General features: G+C 39.6%; 1 long non-coding RNA gene across 1 annotated transcript in view; it reads left to right on the top strand.

Annotated features, from left to right (window-relative positions):
- The first annotated feature begins 4,980 nt into the window (after positions 1–4,980).
- Positions 4,981–23,151, top strand: part of LOC121507407 — a 31,227-nt gene continuing 13,056 nt past the window's right edge. The window contains exons 1-2 of the long non-coding RNA XR_005991713.1: positions 4,981–5,069; positions 11,155–11,228. This is a non-coding gene — a long non-coding RNA (uncharacterized LOC121507407). The remainder of the gene's footprint in view (positions 5,070–11,154; positions 11,229–23,151) is intronic.

Below are 23,151 nucleotides of genomic sequence, written 5' to 3'. Positions count from 1 at the left end.
TTTGAACCCAGTTAAATTTTGTTTTTAGGCATTTTCCCTTTTTCAATTTTGTTTTTTGGTTTTATTGGTAATTGTTGTGGTTGTTGTAAGTGACCAACCACGCAGCATCTAGGAACTTAATAAACTTGACTCACCTGGTGATGGTAACCTACCTGCTGCATGAAAGAAGTCAGGAGGACCCACTGAAGAGTGGAGGTGAAACCTACTGACAAAAGAACCCTCTGTAAGGTGGAGGTAGACTCGCAGGTCAAGGAAGTCTCTGTAGGTTTGAAGTGGACCAACAGGTCAAGGAACCCTCTTTAGGGTAGAAGTGGACCAACAAGTCAAGGAAACCTCTGAAGAGAGGTAGTGGACCAACAGGCCAAGAAACCGTCAGAAGGGTGGAAGTGGACCCACAGGTCAGATTAACAATCCACTTGGACACTAACGCAAGGCTGACCAATGGGGGCCCTCCGATTGTGGGTCAAAGTAACAACTGCTCAGGTTGTTAATTTTAATTCCCAACAAAACATCATAAATATCCTGACATTAGCAGAGTAAAATTAACGGCCCATTTCCATCATGAATTCTTGTTTTGTATTAGCATTAGCAGAGTGAAATAAAAAAGGCCCATTCCCATCATGAACTCTCGTTTCATTATACCATTAGCAAAGTGAAATAAAAAAGGCCCATTTCATCATGAATACTTGTTTTGTATTAGCATTAGCGGAGTGAAATAAAAAAAAGCCCATTTCAATCATAAACTCTCGTTTTGTTTTACCATTAGCAAAGTGATATAAAAAGGCCCATTTCCATCATGAATGCTTATTTTGCATTAGCATTAGCAGAGTCAAATAAAAAAGGCTAATTTCTATCATGAACTCTTGTTTTTTTTTTTTTTTTACCATTAGCAGTGTGATATAAAAAGGCCCATCTGCAAATAGAAAAAACTGTGGCAAATTCAACACTAGGGTCAAAAATCACCAACCTCCAATACCAGGTCATTGGATATCTTAGTGTTCATTGTTGATGGTCAGGTCCAGGTGTGGGCAGGGATCGCTGCTGTCTCCTCACAGCTTGTCATGCATCACCAGCTTATCCATCAACAGTACTGTCCAACAGTCCAACAACAGTCCATATGCAAGTTATACATACATAGTGAGTCTTGTGCCTAAATACATACAGCATGAATGCTTTTTTCGTATTACCATTAGTAGAGTGAAATAACAGGCCCATCTGCAAATGAAAAAAAACAGTGACACGTTTAAGACTTGCATCAAAAAACACCAATTTCCAGTACCTGGTCATTGAGCATCTTAGATGCTTCATTGTAGATGATCAGGTCCACATCTCAGGTTAAAGATGACCAGAAGCACCTTGCATTTTGCACAGTCCTTCAGGAATCTGGGCTGATACCATCAGGACCTGTGAAAGAATGTATATTTTAGATTTATTGATTGGAATTTGCGTTGCATTTGCCTTTAAGGACCCAGAGGCTGGAGGACCCGGAGGCCGGAGGAACCCTTTTTAGGGTGGAGGAGGACCCAGAGACCAGAAGAAACCTTAGCATAGCAGAGTGAAATAAAAAGGCCCATTTCCATCATGAATTCTTGTTTTGTATTAGCATTAGCAAAGTAAATAAAAAAGGCCCATTTCCATCAAAATACTTGGTTTGCATAAGCATTAGCTGAGTGAAATAAAAAAAAAACTATTTCCATCATGAATGCTTATTTTGTATTAACAATAACAGTGTGAAATAACAGGACCATTTCCATATGAATACTTGTTTTGTAATAGTATTAGCAGTGTAAAATAAAAAGGCCGACTTCCAGCATGAATGCTTACTTTGTATTAGCATTAGCAGAGTGAATTAAAAAGGTCCGTTTCCATCAAAATACTTGGTTTGTATTAGCATAAGCAGTGTGAAAAAAAAGAACCATTTCCATCATGAATGCTTATTTTGTGTTAACATTAGCAGTGTGAAATGAAAAAGGCCCCTTCCATCGCAAATGCTGGATTTGTATTAGCATTAGCAGTGTGAAATGAAAAAGGCCCATTCCATCGCAAATGCTGGTTTTGTATTAGCATTAGCAGTGTGAATTAAAAAAGGCCCATCCCATCAGGAATGCTTGTTTTGTATTGTACCATCATCAAGGAGTAAACAAGGACAAAATTCAGCACTATAATTTAAAACCACAAACCATCAATACCTGGTCAATGGACATCTTGGTGTTCAGTGTTAGTAGACAGGTCCAAATGGGGTCAGGGATGGTTGCCTTGGTCTTACAGATGCAAGTGTGTGAACTTCTAGTTTTAGACGGTAAAGGTTGTTCTGGATTCGCGTAGCAAAAATGACATTTTTAACTTTTATCCTGTCTTTGTGTAAAACTTTAGGGTATACTTTTATTGTTTATCAGTATTTTTTTCCATTGCAAAATCTTTTTTATGTTAAAGCAGTGTTTATTTGTTTTAGCAATGTTTTATAGTTTGTTTTGGCATTCTTTGTTCTGTTGTTTGTTTTAGCATTGTATATTTATGTACTTTTTAATGTAAATTTTGAACTGACTGTTAGAAAGTTTCACTTGTTTTTTTTAACATTGCTGTATTGAACAGATTTTCAAAATTATTTTACATGGATCTTGTTTTTATATAGAACGGTCCGTTGATGCATTAAAGCCCCTTTGTCAACCTTGTCGTTGATATGACTGCTCCAGCGTGTTTCATAGCCAATAAATAAATGAGACTTACCTGAGGTAGGGTCAGGTCACTGGTGAAGACAACTGCCACATACCTTTGAATCTTGGTGTAGCAGCAGATACCTTCCAGGCAATGAAGTCTCTGTCCATGTTAGGGTTGTTGGTGTCGAGAATAACTTTGGAGACTGATGCTTTGACTTTGATGAGTGGAGGCCCTGAGATAAGAAAAGAGGTGACAAGAAATTTAACCAGCGTTTAAAATTTTGTTATGACATATTAAAGCTTTCTCACACTGAAAAGACATTTATTTCAGATCCATAAGGCACAGCGCTGAGCACTGAAAAACATGTTGGAAACATGTTGTTTTATGTGCTTAAGAGTGCATTTTGAATCTAATGCATTCCATGTTTTGAACCCACAGAACACAACATGTCTGAACTGAAGTTCCAGTATAAAGGCAAGACAGAACAAGAGCTGCAGCTTCCACATTAAGTTGAACAACTCTCAAAACCAGTGGTTTTCAACTGGTGGTTTGGGACCCAAATGTGAGTCAACGGGATACTTAGAGTGGGTGGTCAATGTGTGTCTGAATGAAAGAAACTGGTGAGAAATCGAGATGTATGGAAGCCCGAAGGGACTGCATCCATATAAGTTATTTTACCCCATTTCTTGTGACAAGTAAAATCTGGTTGTTTTCTCTGGCTCTCTGCTTAGTTATCTCATTATCTTGGGATAATTGAGCTGATTTTCCTAATATGTCACATTAATTTTTGAGATCTCTCAAATACAACCTAAATTGAAATGTAATGATGAGATAAGAAAATAAATGCACATTTTCCCGGGCTCTTCCAATGATTTGCTTTTAATACATGTTTGTTTTGCTGTCTGTCCTTCACATTTTGCTCCATCTAAGGTGAAAACTGCATTATCATTCTAAGGAATGAAACACAACTGATTGCAATTTTTCAAAAACTTGGGTCGCCTTTTCTCATTAGTTGTGATTCCTGAGTTTAGGCCAGTTTAGAACTGCCACTCCAAAACAAGTGCTTCTCTATTTGTTTTACCTCAGAACCAACCAACACCTCCTTCATAATAAATCCCAATCCAACGTACATTTCTGAAGATTACGAACCACTAGAATTCATTTTGGGGTTTGGAATAAATACAATGCAACACTAGGCAAGATTAGGTATTTTAATTTGATCTTGTTATTTCCAGCTCAGCTCCTACAGTAAGCCTAAAATACACTGTTTACACTGTTAAGGCCAAAAATGCACCACTGGAACCTATTCAAAATGCCATTTTTGATCTCACTTCCATTAAAGCATATTACATGCATTTTATTATAGCTGGGCATCAATCTGGGCTTTTGCCTTGGAATTGATCATTTCTACTACTATCCACCTGATGGCGTCATATTGACCATATTTGGCATATGGGGAGAAAAACATGCTAAACATGAAAACAAATGCAATAAATTAGTGTTGCTGCCACTAATTTATATATCTCAGGCTGTAATTATTCAACACAAAAAACTAAAAATAATTAATTTATAATTAATTGATTGATTAATTAATTAATTTTTCTGTTTTGTTTTTCATTATAAAACATGGTGGCATCATGACAAATAACTGTCATTCAAAGGGATAAAAATCCATAAAAAATTAATAATATTTGATCTCAATAATTAGGTTAGTCGTAGGTTAAAAAAAAAGCTAGATGAAAGTAGAATAAAATATTAATGTTTTTTCATAGTTAACATATGAAAAGCACTTTTTTGCTCTCTGCAGCTTTAGATGGAATATGTAAAATTGCAAAATGAAAATAAATAAATAATTTGTAGAAATCGGTGTTAGTGCAAATCACTGACATATTTCAGTCTGTAATAATTAAACACACAAAATTGTTGTGTATTGCATTCATTAGTCTTAAAAAAACAAAGCTTTCCTCTTTACACCACCCCCACCAGAAATGCCTTACCTCGGGTTTCTCAGATTCACCTGCAGACGGGACATGACGGGGTGAAAATGCAGCGCACCTCCAGGTGGGGACGTTGAGATAAACTTGTGTAAAAGTACGAAAATAGAGCTTCGTGTTATGCGACTTTCTTCTTGTCTTCTTAAACGGAGAGGAGGGGAAGGATAACGACGAATTTTACCGAATGTTTAGAGAGCAGGGAAAAGTTCTTCTTCGGTTTTACGGCGGTTTGCATCCATCAAGGGAAAAGTTTGGCGCGCGTTTGTGCGTAGGTGTGGACGTTTCCCTCGCAGCCCGCTGAACGCCACAGGTGTGCAACAAAGATAGTTTGAGTTTGATGAATAAAATAGTAATTGTGGAGCCGCTTTGACTTCCTTCTCTTCACAACTCTAAGAATACATTCAGAGTCATTTAGAGGTAAGTTCTTAATAATCCCACTTTAGTTTGGAGCTTGATATCCTGGAAGGTTATGTTTGGTTCTAGTTGTACACGCTGTAGTCATACTGAAGAATGTACATTGTGTTGCTGGACATTTCTGTCCTGTTGGTTTTGCTACTAGACAACATTTGTAAAACTTTAAACAGTGATACTCAACCTGTGGCTCTTTTGTAATGATTTGTGGCTCTTTTATGTCTGAATTTGAAATATTATTCCCCAAAAGCCTTTAAAAAGGGAAACTTTGACCTCAGAACTTCTCAATCAATCAGTTTGTTTCCCAAGCTTTTACAGCTGGCTTTAATTGTCGACCTTAATTTTTTTATATATATTTCCATTGCCCTTATTGTATTTTTTTGCCACTTTGAATCAATTTTTACTGCTTTAAGCCCACTTTTGCCACTTTTTTTTGCCACTTTTTGACTGTTTGTATCCTGTTTATACCCTTTCACCATTTTTTGCCTCTTCTGTCCTGCTTCTTGCTATGTTTCCCCTTTTATTAACCCCCCACCCCCCCATTTTTCCCACTCTTACTACTCTTGACCCTTTTGTTCCACCTGTAACTTTTTTTTGTCACTTCTACCCCATTTTTGCCACTTTCTGCTCTTTTTCTTCCCATATTTTCACCCAATTATTGCAATTTTAAGCCCACTTTGCCCCTTTTCACCCATTTTTGCCCCCTTTTCCATTTTTTGCCACTTATAATCCATGTTTACAACTTTGAGCCCACTTTTTGCCACTTTTTGCACTTTTCCCTTTTTCCTGCTTTTTGCTATTTGCAACTTTTGACAGATTTAAGCTGCTTGATGCCATTAAATGCAATGTTTTCCCCACTGTTGCCCATTTCCCCCCACCTTTTTGCTGCTTTTTGCCTGTCTTAGTCACTTTTCACTCATTTTCTTTTGCCATGTTGTTGCTTTTTGACCATTTTTGCCACCTGTATTTTTTTTTGTCACTTCTAACCCAATTTTTTGCCATTTCTTGCCTTTTTTGCCACTTTTTCACCCTATTTATGTCACTTTTCACCAAGTTTTTGCCATTTTATGCCTACTTTTCCCCTTCTCATCCACTTTCACCCCTTTTTGCCACGTTTCACCGCTTACACTGTGGCTCTTGCAAAGGTATTTTTCAATAATTTGGCTCTTTGCTTGAGCAGGGTTGAGTAACACTGCTTTAAAAAGTATAATATGCACATTACATATAGGTTCAAGGACACTGGGTGTCAGTGTAGTCTTTTAAGGATTACAGCCAAAGAAATCCACCATGATAGGCCAAACAAAAACTTGATAGAGTTAAAAAAAAAATAAAGACTACATTTTTTTTCACATTTTCTACATATCAACTTGTCCATGCTGGTGTAGTCAGTGCACACTTGTTCCACTCTGCAGTGTCATTTCTGAACAGTAATTCTGCAACATGCAACGTAGATTAAGGTGAACTGAAAGTATGTCCACAGGAGAAGACCACCATGAGATAAAGCTGGCTTTCCCCTCTGTAAAAGACGCTGACATTAACGTGTTCATTTTAATGAGATGTTAAAAGGACTAATAAAACATATAGTGACCATGTGAGTAGAACAGGTAGCAGGGGATTTAGCCTGTGGCAGAGGTTGGAGCAGAGGGACACAGTGCGACTGCAGCAGCTCAAATAAAGTCCTGCACCTTCTGCATGTTTCTTTAGAGTGTAACCGATGTGAAACATTCAGAAAAAAAACCCCCATCTTTCTCTGCATCACTGCTTTGTGACTATAAGTGCTCACTCAATAGTCTGTTGCTGCGTGTTCCCTCCCTCCTTTGCTCCCTTGTGTGCTATCTCTCTCTTTGTCATTACCCAACAGTGAGATTTTGGTCATAAAGGAGCTCACTGGGGTGCACCGGTAGTCGAGTGGCTAAGGCGTGCGCCATGTACTCAGGCGACTCGGGTTCAAATCCAGCCCTTGGCACTATTTCCCACATGTCTCTCCCCGCTCTCTTCCCTGTTTCCAACTCTATCAACTGTCCTATCTAATAAGGGTCAAAAATAAATCTTAAAAAAAAGAAAGAGCTAATTGACCGACTAACCAACCAACTGCTGAGTGTCAGTCCTAGATATTATAAATGTATTTAAATTTACATTATTTAAACTTATTTGAATATTGCCTGGGCTCCTATTATTGCTCACTGAAATTAAATCAAAGAAACTGGGATTCAGAGGTGAATTTATTCAGAAAGGTCAACATCAGGCCTCACATACACTTTATTGCCAAAAGTATTGGCTCACCTGCCATGACTCGCATATGAACTTAAGTGACATCCCATTCTTAATCCATAGCGTTTAACATGATGTCGGTCCACCCTTTGCAGCTTTAACAGCTTCAACTCTTCTGGGAATGCTTTCAACAAGGTTTAGGAGTGTGTTCATGGGAATTTTTGACCATTCTTCCAGAAGCGCATTTGTGAGATCACACACTGATGTTGGACGAGAAGGCCTGGCTCTCAGTCTCCGCTCTAATTCATCCCAAAGGTGTTCTATCAGGTTGAGATCAGGACTCTGTGCAGGCCAGTCAAGTTCATCCACACCAAACTCTCTCATCCATGTCTTTATGGACCTTGCTTTGTGCACTGGTACACAGTCATGCTGGAACAGGAAGGGGCCATCCCCAAACTGTTCCCACAAAGTTGGGAGCATGGAATTGTCCAAAATCTCTTGGTATGCTGAAGCGTTCAGAGTTCCTTTCACTGGAACAATGCAGTCAGACAAGTACCATTCTCCTGGCAACCGCCAAACCCAGACTCGTCTATGAGATTGCCGGATGGAGAAGCACGATTCGTCACTCCAGAGAACTCGTCTCCACTGCTCTAGAGTCCAGTGGCAGCGTGCTTTACACCACTGCATCCGGTGCTTTGCATTGCACTTGGTGTGTATGGCTTGAAGGCAGTTGCTCGGCCATGGAAACCCATTCCATGAAGCTCTCTATGCACTGTTCTTGAGCTAATCTGAAGGCCACATGAAGTTTGGAGGTCTGTAGCGATTGACTCTGCGTAAAGTTGGCAAACTCTACGCACTATGCGCCTCAGCATCTGCTGACCCTGCTCCATCATTATACGTGGCCTACCACTTTGTGGCTGAGTTGCTGTCATTCCCGATCGCTTCCACTTTGTTCTAATACCATTGACAGTTGACTGTGGAATATTTAGGAGTGAGGAAATTTCACCACTGGACTTGTTGCACAGGTGGCATCCTATCACAGTACCACGCTGGAATTCACTGAGCTCCTGAGAGCGAGCCATTCTTTCACAAATGTTTGTAGAAACAGTCTGCATGCCTAGGTGCTCGGTTTTGTACACCTGTGGCCATGGAAGTGATTGGAACACCTGATTTCAATTACTTGGATGGGTGAGTGAACACTTTTGGCAATATAGTGTATTTCCTGACTAGAGCAAGTAGTAATAATCTAACTGTTGTAAGACCAAGTGCATAACCTTGAGCCTTTTATTGACTTTCGTGACTCATGTTTCTTGTGCACAGAACTGGTTTTACTGGTGTTTTTTATCTTTAGTCGTCTGGAATGTCTGCTACCTTAACTTCAGTCTGGGTTTTCTCTCAACCAATCAGGTGAATTCTTTTGTTTCTGCTGGTATTAAAACACTGAACTTTAAACAAGACAGAGTTTTACATTTTCGGCATAGATGCTGCTTAAAATACTGGATGCTCATGTAGGCAACATTCTACCCAAGAAGAAATAAAAACATGAAAATTCAAAAATCAAATTTGCAGCTTGTGCAAAAAACAAATAACCTTGTACCTGAATATTAGATTAAAGGGATATCTGTTGTTGAGGAGGATATCTCCTGTCAATCAATCAATCTACAATCGTCCAACCACTAATTGTATGGTGCTAATTTTTAAATTATTTTATCTCAAAACAAAAGAGAACAACAAGATATGATAATAGAATAATTATTCTGATATTAACATTAGTACTGTAATGATAACAAAATGTGATAGACCGATGTCAATTATTACAGTAGAAATCAAACAGCTCTAAGATTTAATTTGAAATGTATTATGTTGATAATGGATGTAAGATGTAACTGTGTTTATGTTGGTGAGCCGAGCTATAGAAGTAGCTTCATAACATCTGGTTGATTTGCTACCTTGTCTGCTTGCTCTCATTGAGTGTTTTGGGTAAAATGGGACAAATCTGGCCTAAAGTCAGGCTTAAAATCGTGTAGTGTATGGCCAGCCTTTTCAAAGAAGAAAGTTTTAAACCTACTCTTACAAGTAGAGAGTGTCTGCTTCAGACTCTGACAGATAAATGTTCCAAGGGAAGGGGCCTGATAATTAACCAGGCTTTACCTCCCATACTAGGGTTGGGCATTTTTTGTGTTTTTCCTGATACTGGTGCTAAATTGATACTTTTAGTACGGTGTTGATACCTAAATGGTTCCTGAATCAATACTTTTGAGGGGAAAAACGTGCGTTGAAAGTCAGCGGGGGAATAAAAGCTGTCTGGGTATCATAAATGGTTTGTAAAAATATCTTTTTAAGATGCCAGTCAAACATGGGATAAGAAAAGGAAACCAGTGTAACTTACAAATAAATCAAACATATTCCATGACCTATGTCTTGCCTCTCAGTAGGTAGCAGGGTATCAAAATGAAGTTTAATTCAATCCGGTAGGTATCGGATGTTTTAATACTGGTGACATGTCGGTATTGTATTTTGATACTCATCCCTAGGTACTATAACCTTGCAAAGCAGACAGATTCGCCTGTTTCCGTGTTTCTCACTGGTGAATCCATCTTGCAAAGCTCCCATCTGAACAGATTGGGCGTTGTGAGAAAGTGACAGGACCAATCAGGAGTAAGAGGCAGTACTTTCAGGCATGGCGGAGTCTTGACGTATGCAAGCAGTGACAAGAGGCTGGTGCAATTATGGAAGAGATTAGCGTAGATGCTACTTTCAAGTCAGTTTTATCAGAACTTGACGACATTTCTTTGTTAAAAGAAGAACAAAGAACTGCAGTGAGTTCTCTTTTCAAAAACAACAAAAGTTGTGTACTGACATGTCTGCAGTCTCCTTGGTTCGCGCTATGCAGTTCTCTATGGAGTTTACCTCTTAGAAGCGGCGCACACCTACATCACATGTTTTGTTGCTCTGATTTGCCTGTAAAGATATGACAGACAGAAAGTTCATCCGATCACCTACCGAGTTTTTTTTAAAGGCTCTGCCCTTTCCCAAACACAGTCTATGGGAGTTTTTCCAGATGGATTTGTGAAACAAATCTGCCTGAGGTATCGGGTTATAGGTACTACAAGCAGGCCTGCAATCTAGCAGTTTAATGCCGTGGAGAGTCAACACAATACTGTGAGCTCTGAGATATGATGGCCCCAGGCATCTCTGAGTAATTTTTGAGAAAGAGTGGCTATTTTAGAAAACAAATAATAATAATGATAACTAGCACTCGGAGAGCACAGACCTCCACCATTAGCCCTATCTCCAGTAGTGAAAAATCCTTTAAAAAATTCCTGGATCCAGACGTTGATGTGGATCACTCCCAAAATCTAATCAATTCTTCCTTATGCCATTTCTGCCATTTTCTGAAAATTTCATCAAAATTCATCGATAACTGTTTGAGTTATGTTGCTAACAAACAAACTAACTAACTAACAAACCCTGCCGATCACATAACCTCCTTTGCGGAGGTAAAAATAATGATGATTGGTTAAAATCAATAAGAACAACATAGAGCTAAACGTCAGCTAGTTTGTAACTGCATTAATTAATGGTTCTCTAGCTAGCTGTCAAGTTGCCTCTATGAAGCAAGATATGACTCTTTAGCTTGGTAAAGTTGTTATGAGGCTTCCAATATATATTAGCAAGAAAAGTAGTCAAAACATTTGGTGGTTAAAATAAGTTCTGCTGCTTATTATAAACACAAATGCCAATCCAAAACTTTTCTATTACTATCATTTATCTTTCTTTGTCATTAACATCTTATGATATTCATGTACAACATGCAGTTGAAACAAATTGAATAAGATGCAATAACTTTGTATTCACTGACTGCTGTGTTCATTTACAGACAGTGTGATGTGGTCCAAGTCAAGCAGCTTCTGAAAACAGTCTTTGAGAGAACCTGCCACTTCAAACATACGGGTAAGTGTTGCCTTGTTGGTAGAATCCTCCTGTTTAAATCCATGTGACAATAGATGGTGAGACTAGGAAAGGGCAGAATACTGATACAGCTAGGGTTGTCCCGATCAGCGTTTTTGGCCTCCGGTCCTGATCCGATTTTCTTTTATATTGAATATTCACCGATACCAAGTCCTGATCCGATACTCATAATTACCTAGATTAGAATTTCACTTGTTTTTGTTTACAAAAAATAACTGAAGTACACAGAATAACTACAAGATGTCTCTAAATGATTTCATTAACTTAGTACAGTTAGTTAAATTAACCAGAAAATCAAAAATCCACTTAAAAGTGGTCAAAACAGCTGACAGACCTGAGCAGTAAAAAAAGTGAACTCAAATTACCTCAGTTCCACTTAGAAGTGGTGAAACAGAGTCAATAGTCACAATAGCAAATTTATTTAATAAATGAATTTCAAATATTACAATTCTACTTAGAAGTGGTAATTAACTCGACTCTATTAGTCACAACAATAACTGAACTCAAAAAATGAATTTTAAACATCCCAACTCCAATTTAAAGTGGTGTCGACAGTTTAACCTGAATGGGATCAAAAACATATGAATCATACAGATGCAAAACAACAATCCTTATTAAAATGTAGCAGAATAATCTGAGACATGAACCAAAACACCGACATTGCATTAAAACCCAAATATCAAATACAAGGCACTCTTGTTATAACAGTGCAATTTCTAAAGTGCAACTGGAGCTACTATATCACTTTTTCCTCCCTCACGTTTATTTCTTTAGCCACTGTTACATTTAAATGAAGTGAACCTTCTTGTTTAGAAAGACTTGCATCCTTGATGGCCTGCTTTGCATGCTGGAGTGCATATAATACTGTACTCTTTAACTCAAAGGTGGAGGACTGAATCCAGTGTGCAGTGAGGCTCAGCAGTGACATGGGGCAAACATCAGAGCTCTGAAAGTCTGTAGTGTAGCTAACGGCTGTGAAGTTGCTTTTTAAATTTTAGTATGCTGTCACATACTTTGTTGTACAGCTCCGGTAAGGCAGTGTCAGTAATGTAATGTCAAGATGGCGGGGCATAGCATGGGTCCAAAAGCTCAAGAAGACGACAAAAACCCAAACTCCCACCATGGAGATGGGCTGGTGTTCCAAAGCGATGAATTTGACCTCTTTTCTGTTATCTTTTCGACCTTATCGTTCCCTCGAGGGTACTTGTCTTTCATCTTAAAGTCCAGAGTGTGTTGCTTCAGTGAAGCTGCCTGTTGCTACAGTGAAGTCACTGTATTCTGCTGCATGTTCAGTTTAGTGATGACGGATGAAATTTGTAGTGTTAAATGCTGCTCTGCTGCTACCACCTCGAGAAACTGTCATGTTAAAGATGCTGACTGGACTGTTTCCACGCTCATGTTTGAAGTTCTTCCACACTGCTGACATTTTAAACACAGGAATGATAATGTTGCTACCACTGCTTTGTTGTGTTGCTGGTGCGTTTACAGCCTGTTGTAGATTGTGCTCCATTTTCAACAATTGATGTAAATGATCGGCTGGGCTGATCAGAGCTTTGATCCGATACATGTGATCAGGATTGGGACACCCCTGGATACAGCAATATGCAGCCAGTCTGATTGGTGTATAATGCTGTTACCATTTTGTCCGTGCCAAATATCAGTGTGTTAATCAAAAATATTATATTCTAAACAGATTTTCTGACTGTGTCACTACTTTATGACCTCTCAAAGTTGCAGTTGTGACCTGAAGTTGACAGCTAGATCATATAGGAGAGCAGCTGAAACATGAAGCATAAAAGGCAAAAATGACAATAGATTACAGTGAATTAAAACAATGACTGCAGTGCTTTAAATAGGCGGGGTTTTTAAACGGATAAAAATCCTCTTAATATGCATACTTCTGGTCTGGCAGTAATTCCAGTGACTAGTTTGGACTAACTTTGTGCTCCAGATCTTCTCAAGTCTGGGGTGTGAGCCTGCCACTTTAGATTTTTAGTGTCCAGCTGTGATGTCTGTTTTTCTTTTATCGAGGCAACTGCAGGAAAACTTGACATCAAACAGGTAGGATGTGATAAAAGAAAGAGTGTGCCTCATGCAAAATGTGCCATGCTTTGTTGCTGTTGTGCACTGATTCTATTTAGCTTTGACCTTCCATGCCACAAGTCATGACTTTGGAACTTTTGGCCCCACTTTTGGAATTGCTGAGATTTGGTATCGTGTCCAATTCCCTGCCCTAATTGGGACTGTGTGAAGATAACAAAATGCTTTCTTTTTTTAGACAGACCACAGTTCTGTTCTTGTTATCCTTAGTTACCTTCCTGGGAGGTGATTTCACATTTCCTGATTCACTTCAAGCTTGCCTATTCCTGATACAGATGCACAAGCAGAATCCATTCTCCTACATGTTCAGTTGTGATGGTGCTGATGTCCAAGATGTGGGTAGTCCTGAGCACTAAGTTCCCCAAGATCCTTGTTTGTTACTTTTTATTGTTTCTCTTCGTCCCAAACACACAACAGCTGCAACAAATATTTTTAAGCTTTGCCCCAAACATAGATAGGTAGAAATATGGTTCCCATAAAGGACCAAAGATCATTATGTCTTTTTGACTGGTGGAACTAAGGACTACATTTAGTCTTTTGGCTTGTTACACTTGTGTCTTTCTGCTTGTTGATGTCCATTGAAAAACTTTCATAATGAGTTCTTGTCAAAGGTGGGCAAACGTCTGGCAATTTACAAATCATTAATTATCTGCGTCATTTTTCACTTATCCTGAAGATGAATATGAAAAACACTTATCAAAACCTATTTGTTTATTGCTGTGTATTTTTAACATTAGAAAGAAGATGTCACTGGTTATGATCAATGGCTTAGAAAGTTGAATTTTGATTTTCTATGCCCACCTCTGGTAATCATGTAAACAGCAGTATTCATTTGGATTTAACCAACCAGGCGAGGGAAGCAACACCCAAAGGAAAGAGTCAAACTCGGCATAGTCCAGGTGAGGATTGCATCTGTCTCAGGTTTCAGCAACAGATGGAACTCATTATTCATATGTCACGACTTGTTTGTAGCCTTTAAAGCCCCAAGGCTTGGAGTTAATTAATCCCCCAAGGTGTAAGGCCGAATCATTTTTTGAAGAACTACCTGAGAATGAGGTGTGGTACTTTAGACATTAGAAAGCCACTTCTTTTAAACCCCTAATTTCTCAAGTTTAGCTGGTTAGTCATGCATTAGAAAGACTAGTGAGAATGCAAAAAAGATTTCAAATTGTCCTAAACCAAATATTTAGCGGTGCAATGATGCCACAGAAACAGAACTAGTGAAAGGAGAAGTTTTAGGTCTGACCAGTGAAAGAAATAGATGATACTTATACAAATGCTAGCAAAAAGAGCTAGTGTATTATGTCTGTTTCCTGATATTTGAGTCGGATGTTCGAGATGAATGAAACACTTGGCACAGTCTGCTGTGTCCTCCATAGATTTTTTTGTTTCTGCTTTACAATATGACCACCATGAGCCACTTAATCTTGCCATAGTATTAACTCTGGTAGCATGTTGATCCGTAGCCACCATTAAGACTGACTGAATCTTACCCAGATCCTGAACTCCAGAGACAGAGCTATGGCCATTTAGGTAATATCAGGACTCATTCAAGGGATTTAGGTCCAGGCTATTCAATTGGAGGCCCTGGGGCCAGATCAGGCCCCCAAGGTCATTTTTAAGTGGCCCTTTAAAGATCCAGTATGTATGTAGAATTTCTGCCCCTAAATATTTATATTAATAAAAAAAAGTGACCATTCCTATATTATATAATTTAGGAATGTATCTCAGATATTTCCTAAACCTCCACAGCCTCTTTCTCTATACTTGTTCTGAGCATTGCTCCTTTAAGGACTAAATGGTTGTACCAACCAGGAAGTAAGGCTATACGTTGAACAGATGGGTACAGTTTATCTCTGGAATTTAGCTAATTTTTTGATAAAAATGAGCAACAAAACTATCAAAAATTTTTTGAAATGTTAAATCCAGAAAGCCTTTGTATTTTTGTCTTTTTTTTTTCCAGTGCCAGAGCACACAACTGATAGCCAAAGCCTGCTGGAAAACCCTCCAATGTGGCTGGATTAAAAAAATGTTGCAAAGAAGAGTGGGCCAAAATTTCTCCACAGTGATGTGAAAGACTCATTGCCACCTGCAAGCAATAACTGCAAGCAAATGCTTGCTCGCAGTAATTTGGCACAACCAATTATTATGTTTAGGAAGGGGTGAATACTTCTTCACAACGTCATGCACCATCTCTCAGTCCTTGTCATATGGATGCTTCTTCAGGAAGTGGCCCCCATTCCAAACTAATTTAATAGCCCTAGTTTAAGTTCTTTAGAAGATTCCTGGTCTACTGTCAAATGGGGCACTGGTTCCTGGGTTAAATCCTGATTAACCCAATGAATCTGTGGAAAGAGGTTCCAAAAAGTAGGTCTCTGCTTTGTCCTTCTTTTTAAGGGCTACCTCAGTTCCTTTAGATCAGTTCACTGACGTGAAAACAGTCCACAAATTGATTTTCAGAACCAGCAGAGTGGAGAATCCATCCCCAGGGAGTTTTGGAAAGTCAAATGCCGTTCCATCAGGCTGGAGGCTTACCTGTGTGGCACCAGGAAATGCTAAAGTGTGAAAAAGAAATAACTTCTAATTGGTTCCAAAGGTTTGGGGATTTTCTGGTAGTTGTGTGACATCAAGCCAGCCTGATAGTGTTGTAGGTGGGACCTAAAGACTGTAAAGAGTGAAAACAAAGCCAGTGTGGGAGGCACACTTTGCATTTGAGTAGCAAGCCTTTTAATGTATTAATTTTATTATTTATCTGTCCAAGAAAGTGCTGATCGTGATAACCAGCTAAATGCCAAATACTGGCATCAGTAATCGGCCAGGCCAGTAATTGGTCTACCCCTACTTTAGACCAAATGACTAAATGCAATTATAATTGGTTCACACAATTTATTTACTCAATAAAAACACAAACGTGTCCACTCACTAGAGCCACAACTGTGCTGTTTCATGGTAAATAGTAAATAGACTTTAGCTTGTATAGCACCATTCACTCACACATCCATTCACTGATGGCAAAGTTTGCTAGGGAGAATTGACCATCAGTATCTAGTAGCTAATCCTATTCGTATGCTTCCATATCCATTTACTAGCCACTGATACAGCTGTAGGAGCAAATTGACACGTGACTGCAGGAGCTGGGGATCGACCACAACCTTCCGTTTGTGAGACGACGACTCTACCTGCTAAGCCACAGTCGCCCTCATCAGGATAATCTTTCAACGTTTATTCCTTAAAACAATCTCAGACTTGGATGCAGTTGTATCAGAATTCAGAATATAATTAACCCTGGATTGGCTCTCTGATTCTTCTGCTGAACCATCAGTCAGAAAGCCTCATCTCTTTAATTGACTTGGCTGGATTCAGTGTCTGTCATCAGGCAAATCCATGTTGCAAAACTCTACTCTGAAATGTTTGTGCCAGGTCTGAGAACAAATCTGACAAACCAGCACCATTTGAGTAAAATGAGATTGTAAATGGGCGGCGTTTCATTGTCATGGAAGCGAGTAGTAATCGCTTCCGCCAGTGTAGTGATTAGCTTGGACGTAGCAATAGTGTTGACAGTTTTATCAGAACTGGACCACATTTCTTTATGAAAAAAGGACAAAGAACCACTCTAAAAACCTTTCATGATGAAAAAAATGTTTTTGTGGCTCTTTCGACCTGCTTTGGCATGAGTTTGCAATAGCTATGGGGGGGGGTTTAGGTGTACTGTGAGCAGGTATGTATAATGGCTGCTGATGAGCTCGTATGCAGCCATAGGGGGAGCTTTATCAAAATTGGGCCAGATGTATTTTATACAACAAGAGCAAAGAAGTCCAAGACTTTTACAGAAATTTTTTCATAGGGTAAAAGATGTTTTTGCTCTTCTCATGATGGGTATGAGTTTGTGATGGTTACATACAGGGTTTAATTGTATCTCAAGCCAGTACTATTGACTGTTGCCGGTAAAGGTAATAGCTCGGATATAGATGGAGCACCAGTTTTATCAGATCTGGACAGCATTTCTTTATTGAAAGAGGAGAAAAAGCCACAGTGAATGCTTTTTTAGGCAGGGAAGATGTTTTTTCACTTCATCCTACCAGCCTTGGCATGAGTTTTATTCATCAGCCTTACTACTGAGCTGAAGTTTCTTCCTGGAGCTGCACATTTTGTCTAATTTTATCTTGTCACTCTGATTGGCCCATCATGGATGTGAAAGACACAACGTTTGCCCAATGATCTTATGTGAATTTTTCGAAAAGTCCTGCTCTACCCAAATGACTTGTATGGAAGGTTTCCCAGATGAATATGAATTATCTTCCGTGCAATGGAGATGTGAAACAGTCTATGTTGTGTTTCAGGTTATGGAACGTGTGCTCAAGGTGTCAGAAAGAGTGACTGAAGATCCATATCACATGGACTATTTTTATCCCGTTCCTTAAACCAAAAGTTATAATGAAAAATAACTTCTTTGGATTCAACTATATGGACAACCACATTGGCAATTCAGCCCAGTGACATTTACAACAAGATGAAACATTTTCAATATGGAAAATATGTGATGTTCTGGTAATAGCAAACATACTGAATGCATACTGTAATACTGCTAGTAATGCTAGTAATGTTGAAATTTCTATTCTGTAATGTTAGCCAGCATTGACGTCAATTTACAAGTAAAGCCTGACTTATTCTTTGGTGTAAAAGCTATTCTTTAGCCCTGGACCCCATGCAGAGGTCTTTGCACATAGCCAAAGTGCATTAAACATTGTCAACTTCAAGCCCTGTGATTGGTCTTCTAGTTAGCACCGGATGACTGCCAGTCTCTAAGTAATGTCTAGTTTGGAATCTAGAGTGTGAAATATGACTGCAGATAACAGTACAACTAGTCAAATCTACTTTCTAACATCTGAGAATATAAGGCATGCATCCTCATCCACGCTTCTCTTGGTGGCCTGTCCTGTCTCAGCTGATTCAGCAGAGGCTGTATTTTCATTCTCCTCTCATGTCTCCTCTCTCCTTTGCAATAACTGCTGTATAATTAACTACTGATCAATATTTATCAGCTCCATCCCCAAAATGATGTGCTCGGTTTCAGTTGCCATGGTTTCCTGGGCTAACCTGACATGCCAGATAGACTGTGTCACATTGGATACGTTTCACATCCATCTGCGAAACGGCCCATTTTCTGAGTTTGGTCGGGGCAGAACCTTTACAAAAAATCTCAGGATGATTGGACAAATGTTCAGATGATCACATTCTTTACGGGCCAATCAGAGCAAGAGAACACATGAAATAGCGGACATGCACCGTACCAGGGAGTTAACTACATGATGTAGACTCAGCAAGTAGCTGCTATTGATGTTAGCTATCAGTGGAGCCAATTAATGAATCAACTCCTGCTGAGGCCAGTCAGGAAAGGAGCAAAAACATCTTTTTGCCAGAGGAGCTTTCAGTGTGGCTCTTTGCTTATTCTTTAAATAAATAAATGTCCAGTTCTGATAAAACTGCTGCTATAGCTGCATCCAAGCCACATCATCGATCTCCTTGTTTGCTCACTTGCAGTAAAGTAAACAAAGCCTGTAGCCACCTAACCTGAAACACCAGGTAGACTGTTTCATACATCCATTGTAAGGGCTATATTTCACATTTGTCCTGTAAACCTTCAATAAAAAGTGTTTGGAAGGGCAAGATTTTTCAAAAAATCTCTCAGATGATGATTGGATGAATGTTCTGTCACATTCATTATGGGCCAATCAGAGTGACAAGACAAGATGAGGTTATTGCTTTTTATTTTATAAAGAAAAGTGGTCCAGTCCTGATAAAAATGCAGCTATACTATAGCTACATCCCAGCTTATTGCTACACTTGCAGCAGCCATTGCTATCAGATACAACAAAACTCCGTCAGTAGCCTGATGACAGACATGGAATCTGGCCAGTGTTCTGCTTTGCAAGGTTAGTAGCTACCACCCTGATGGACTTTTATTATTTCCAGGACACAAACATGCTGGAAATTTTGTTGAAAAAAACTGGGTGCATAAAAGTCGCATTAAAGATTAGGGTTGGGGTTGAGTATAACTGAGTGACATGGACTCACCAATGCACGAAAATGTGACACTCAATCCCATAGACTTGACACAGAAGCGTAAACCAAGCTTAAAGGGGACATAATTTACCCTTTTAAGGCAGGTTTATATTCGTCTCAGGGGTCCCCAAAACATGCTTGCTGAAAAAACACTCCAGTATTGGATTTTTGCATGTCTAAAAACCCCTCTGTTTCAGAGCTGCTCAGAAAGCGCTGTTTCCGTGTCTGTGGCTTTAAATGTTACTGAGCTGTTTGACTCCGCCCCTGACCACGCCCCTCTCAGGAAATGGATATATCTTAATGGATGTGGCCCTCCTGATCCTCCTCAAATGGGCGGAACTTTCACCCAAGCAAGGCCAACTGAGCCTGAGGCCGGTGCTAACTCCCCACATGACATCATGAGGGGAATATCTAAGAATGGCTTATTTCAGCACACATTTTCTAAATGGTTGGGGGGGAGATTTTTCCAGTACTTGAGGGGATTGTGGACAGGTCAGGGGCACATATTTTTGTTAGAAAAGCCTAAAAATGTGATTTTGGCATATGTCCCCTTCGATGCTGGCCTTCTAAGGCAGATTCTAAACAAAGTGTTTATCTATTTTCCAAATCAAGTTCTCTGTTGATGCAGCAAGAAGAGAGCTATTGTTAACCAACTTCACTAACACCAGACATAATATTTTGAATTCAATCAAGTTTTTGCAGATATCAAGTTTTCTCATTCACCTCCCTAGACCTTTCACTGAAGTCAAATTCTTAAAACAATAAGCTCTATTAATCATGAAGAAAAGTTTGTTGAATTGTGGGCTATTTTCAGTTGTTTCTAATTAGAAGGGGCCAGATGACAGGAGATAAACCTATTACAGTAACCAAGGAGGACAATGGTTGACAAAGGGTCATTTGCTCAACAAAGTTCAAGTTAAGTATTAACACAATAGATGGGCAGCTGGCCAGTGCGCTGTTGACATAAGAACATGTAGTCTATGTGGTGTGCCCAAAAAGTGCTTATACAAAGGGGCTTGAATGCGGAAGTTAAAGAAATGGGATGTTTTTCAGTGCAGCGTACCCTCAAAGTTGTTTTTCAGCTTAGCTTTTCTTGAATTAGCGAAATTAAGTGGAACAAACATACCAGTCTAATACAACGTACCGTATGGCATAGCTTTCGTGCCTGAACTCCTGCTTGTTTCTCAACTGAGGGGCTGAGCAGGCCGACATCCTGTGGCTAATATACTTACTATTGACAAGTACCTCATACAACCCCACTTCAAAAATACCAAACTATCCGTTTAAGGGATCCTTCTTGTAGACTTGAGCTTTGTTTAAAGAGGATCTGTAGGTTCAGGTTAAGGATACTAGTTCATGCCTTCTAAAGCAAGCTTGGGAAGATTATATCAAATATATCAGACGGATCGAGACCACAGTGACTACAGAACAAAAGGGGAAAAGTACTCTATAGCGTTTTAATATTTTTCTGGGTAGTTTTTAAGAACACTGGAGATGTTTTCATATTAACAAAAACAAGGTTTGAGTGTTCACTGATTTTCAGTACTTCATCCCAAATATGTTTGAGGCGGCTTTGTTTAGAAGTATCTTGACCTATGGTGTTGCCTGCAACTACAGGCACATCTCAAAAAATTAGAATATCATGAAAAAGTTGAATATTTTTTGCCATATTGTTGCTTTGTGAGGGGCTGTCAACTAATGGCAGGCTGTGCAATTATGCTTTTTCAAACTGTGCATGCTTAAACAGGCAGATCATTAAATGGAGACGGCCAGAATAGAAGTAATGGAAAGAAGGAGAGAGAGCCTGTGTCCCCTGTGTCTTTCTTTCATCCATCCATTTTTTTATGCTGCTTATCCTGTGGGGGGGGGGACTACACTGGCCGTAGGTACACTCATACCTATGGCCCTGCCTTGTCCACACAGAGATGAATTCAGGAGCATATGCAAAAGTTTTTGGTCATTTCGGCATTTCATCCACACGGAAACGGCGTTTTGAGTGACTGTAAACCGTACTTTTCAAAAACGGGTCCCAGAGTGCATGAATCCGTAAACGACTACCGTTTCGTCTCCGTGTGGATGGCTATCTGCATCTTTCTTGAAACAATTATGTAACACAAAGTGTAGCTCTCTTAAGGCACCTGCACGGATCCAACCAAAACAAACATGGGGGACTACAGGGATGTGTTCATGCTGCAGAAGATACTGAGCTTATTATGGCTTTCACACCAAAATCTGATGCTCCTTTACCACCACCATGAAACGCATACACCACATTTTTAAATCCAATGCGGAGAACAACCAGGAAGGCAACTAGAAGAAAGTTCGTGGCAGTTTTCTGTGATCTTCTTCTCTCTTCTAAAGCATTTCCGTGGCAGCGTTACAGTGCCGCATACAGGCTTGGCATATACACTACAGCGTTTTCAGTGGTTCTGTGGTTCTGTGGATATTTCCTGAAACGATCCCGTCTTTACAGAATTTTTTTTCAAAACAAAATAGCAATATATCGTTTTTTGTCTCCGTGTGGTCAGGGCCTTAGAGTCACCAGTTAACCTAATGAGCATGTTTTTGGTGGTGGGAGGAAGCCAGAGTACCCAGAGAGAACCCATGCGTAGAACATGGTGTCTTAGATGAACGGTCTGATTTTGGCCATCAGAGATGTGCAGTCTGGAGCCAGACCCCTCTCAGCCTCTGCTGAAAGCTTGACAGGCCTCCTGAGCATTGTTACGATTGCTAACGTAGGATTGGACAGTGGCCGTTCTAGGGAGGGGCTAAGAGAAGGGTCAGTTGTAACAAGAGTGCTAGCTGAGCTGTTGAGAACATGTCTGATACAGAAAATCCCTTAGGTCTGATTCTCTTGAGTTTACTCAGGGAAATCTAACTTGAAACTTTCTCTTAAAAACATGAAATTCTTTTCTATTCCCTTATGAAACTGAAGCAAAATTACTTCCTTCTCTGCAATATGACATTCAAGAATTTCAGATGCAATGAAGGAAGACTAATAACTTCACAATTTCCTAAAATAGGACTTAAACAGACTCCAAGACCTAATTTAGGGAAATGATGCATGATTATGCATTGGCTGAATTATACATTTCTTTAGACACAGTATTGGAACTGTGCAAAAATAACCATCCAATTAGAAGTGAGTAGTTTAATTGCATGCTGAACACACACAAGCTTTGAGCTTCAGAACTACAGAGAGATTGACTCTTTGAATTGAATGCACCTTGGGTTTTCTCTCTACATAAGCCAGCTGTTACATTCAGCTCCTTCTAATGGACAGATTGTCATCCCATCTGAACACAAGACCTGATCAAGACAGTTGTTCAGACAGGAAGTAGGAAGTGAACCATCAACAGCATTTTGAATTTTGGGCTGGACTGGCGGCAAACAGCCTGGGCGCCTGCAGCAGTGGAGCAGGTCGTCGGCTCTGGTCTTTATTGCCCTCCCCCTCCCTCCTCCTTTCTCCCCCCACAGCGTCGCTTCGCCGGCAAAACCATTTCCAAGCTGCTCTGCTCTGCCGCTCAGCTCTTTGTGTGTTGGGGGAAGGGAGCTCAGCAGGCAGAGAGACGATCGGAGCAGAAACCTCCACAGCTGCTCGCTCTCCATTTTGGAAAGGTTACGCCGTCACAGATATTCTGATCCCAGAATGGCCAAATGTTTAATTACACTCCTTAATGTGCACCGTGTGCACAGCTCTCTGCAGAACTGTAAAACCAATAAACTGTCTGACAGCCATGTG

The sequence above is a fragment of the Cheilinus undulatus genome, linkage group 3, assembly GCF_018320785.1.
Source record: "Cheilinus undulatus linkage group 3, ASM1832078v1, whole genome shotgun sequence".
Lineage (NCBI taxonomy): Eukaryota > Metazoa > Chordata > Actinopteri > Labriformes > Labridae > Cheilinus > Cheilinus undulatus.
This window is presented reverse-complemented; position numbering and strand designations above follow the sequence as displayed.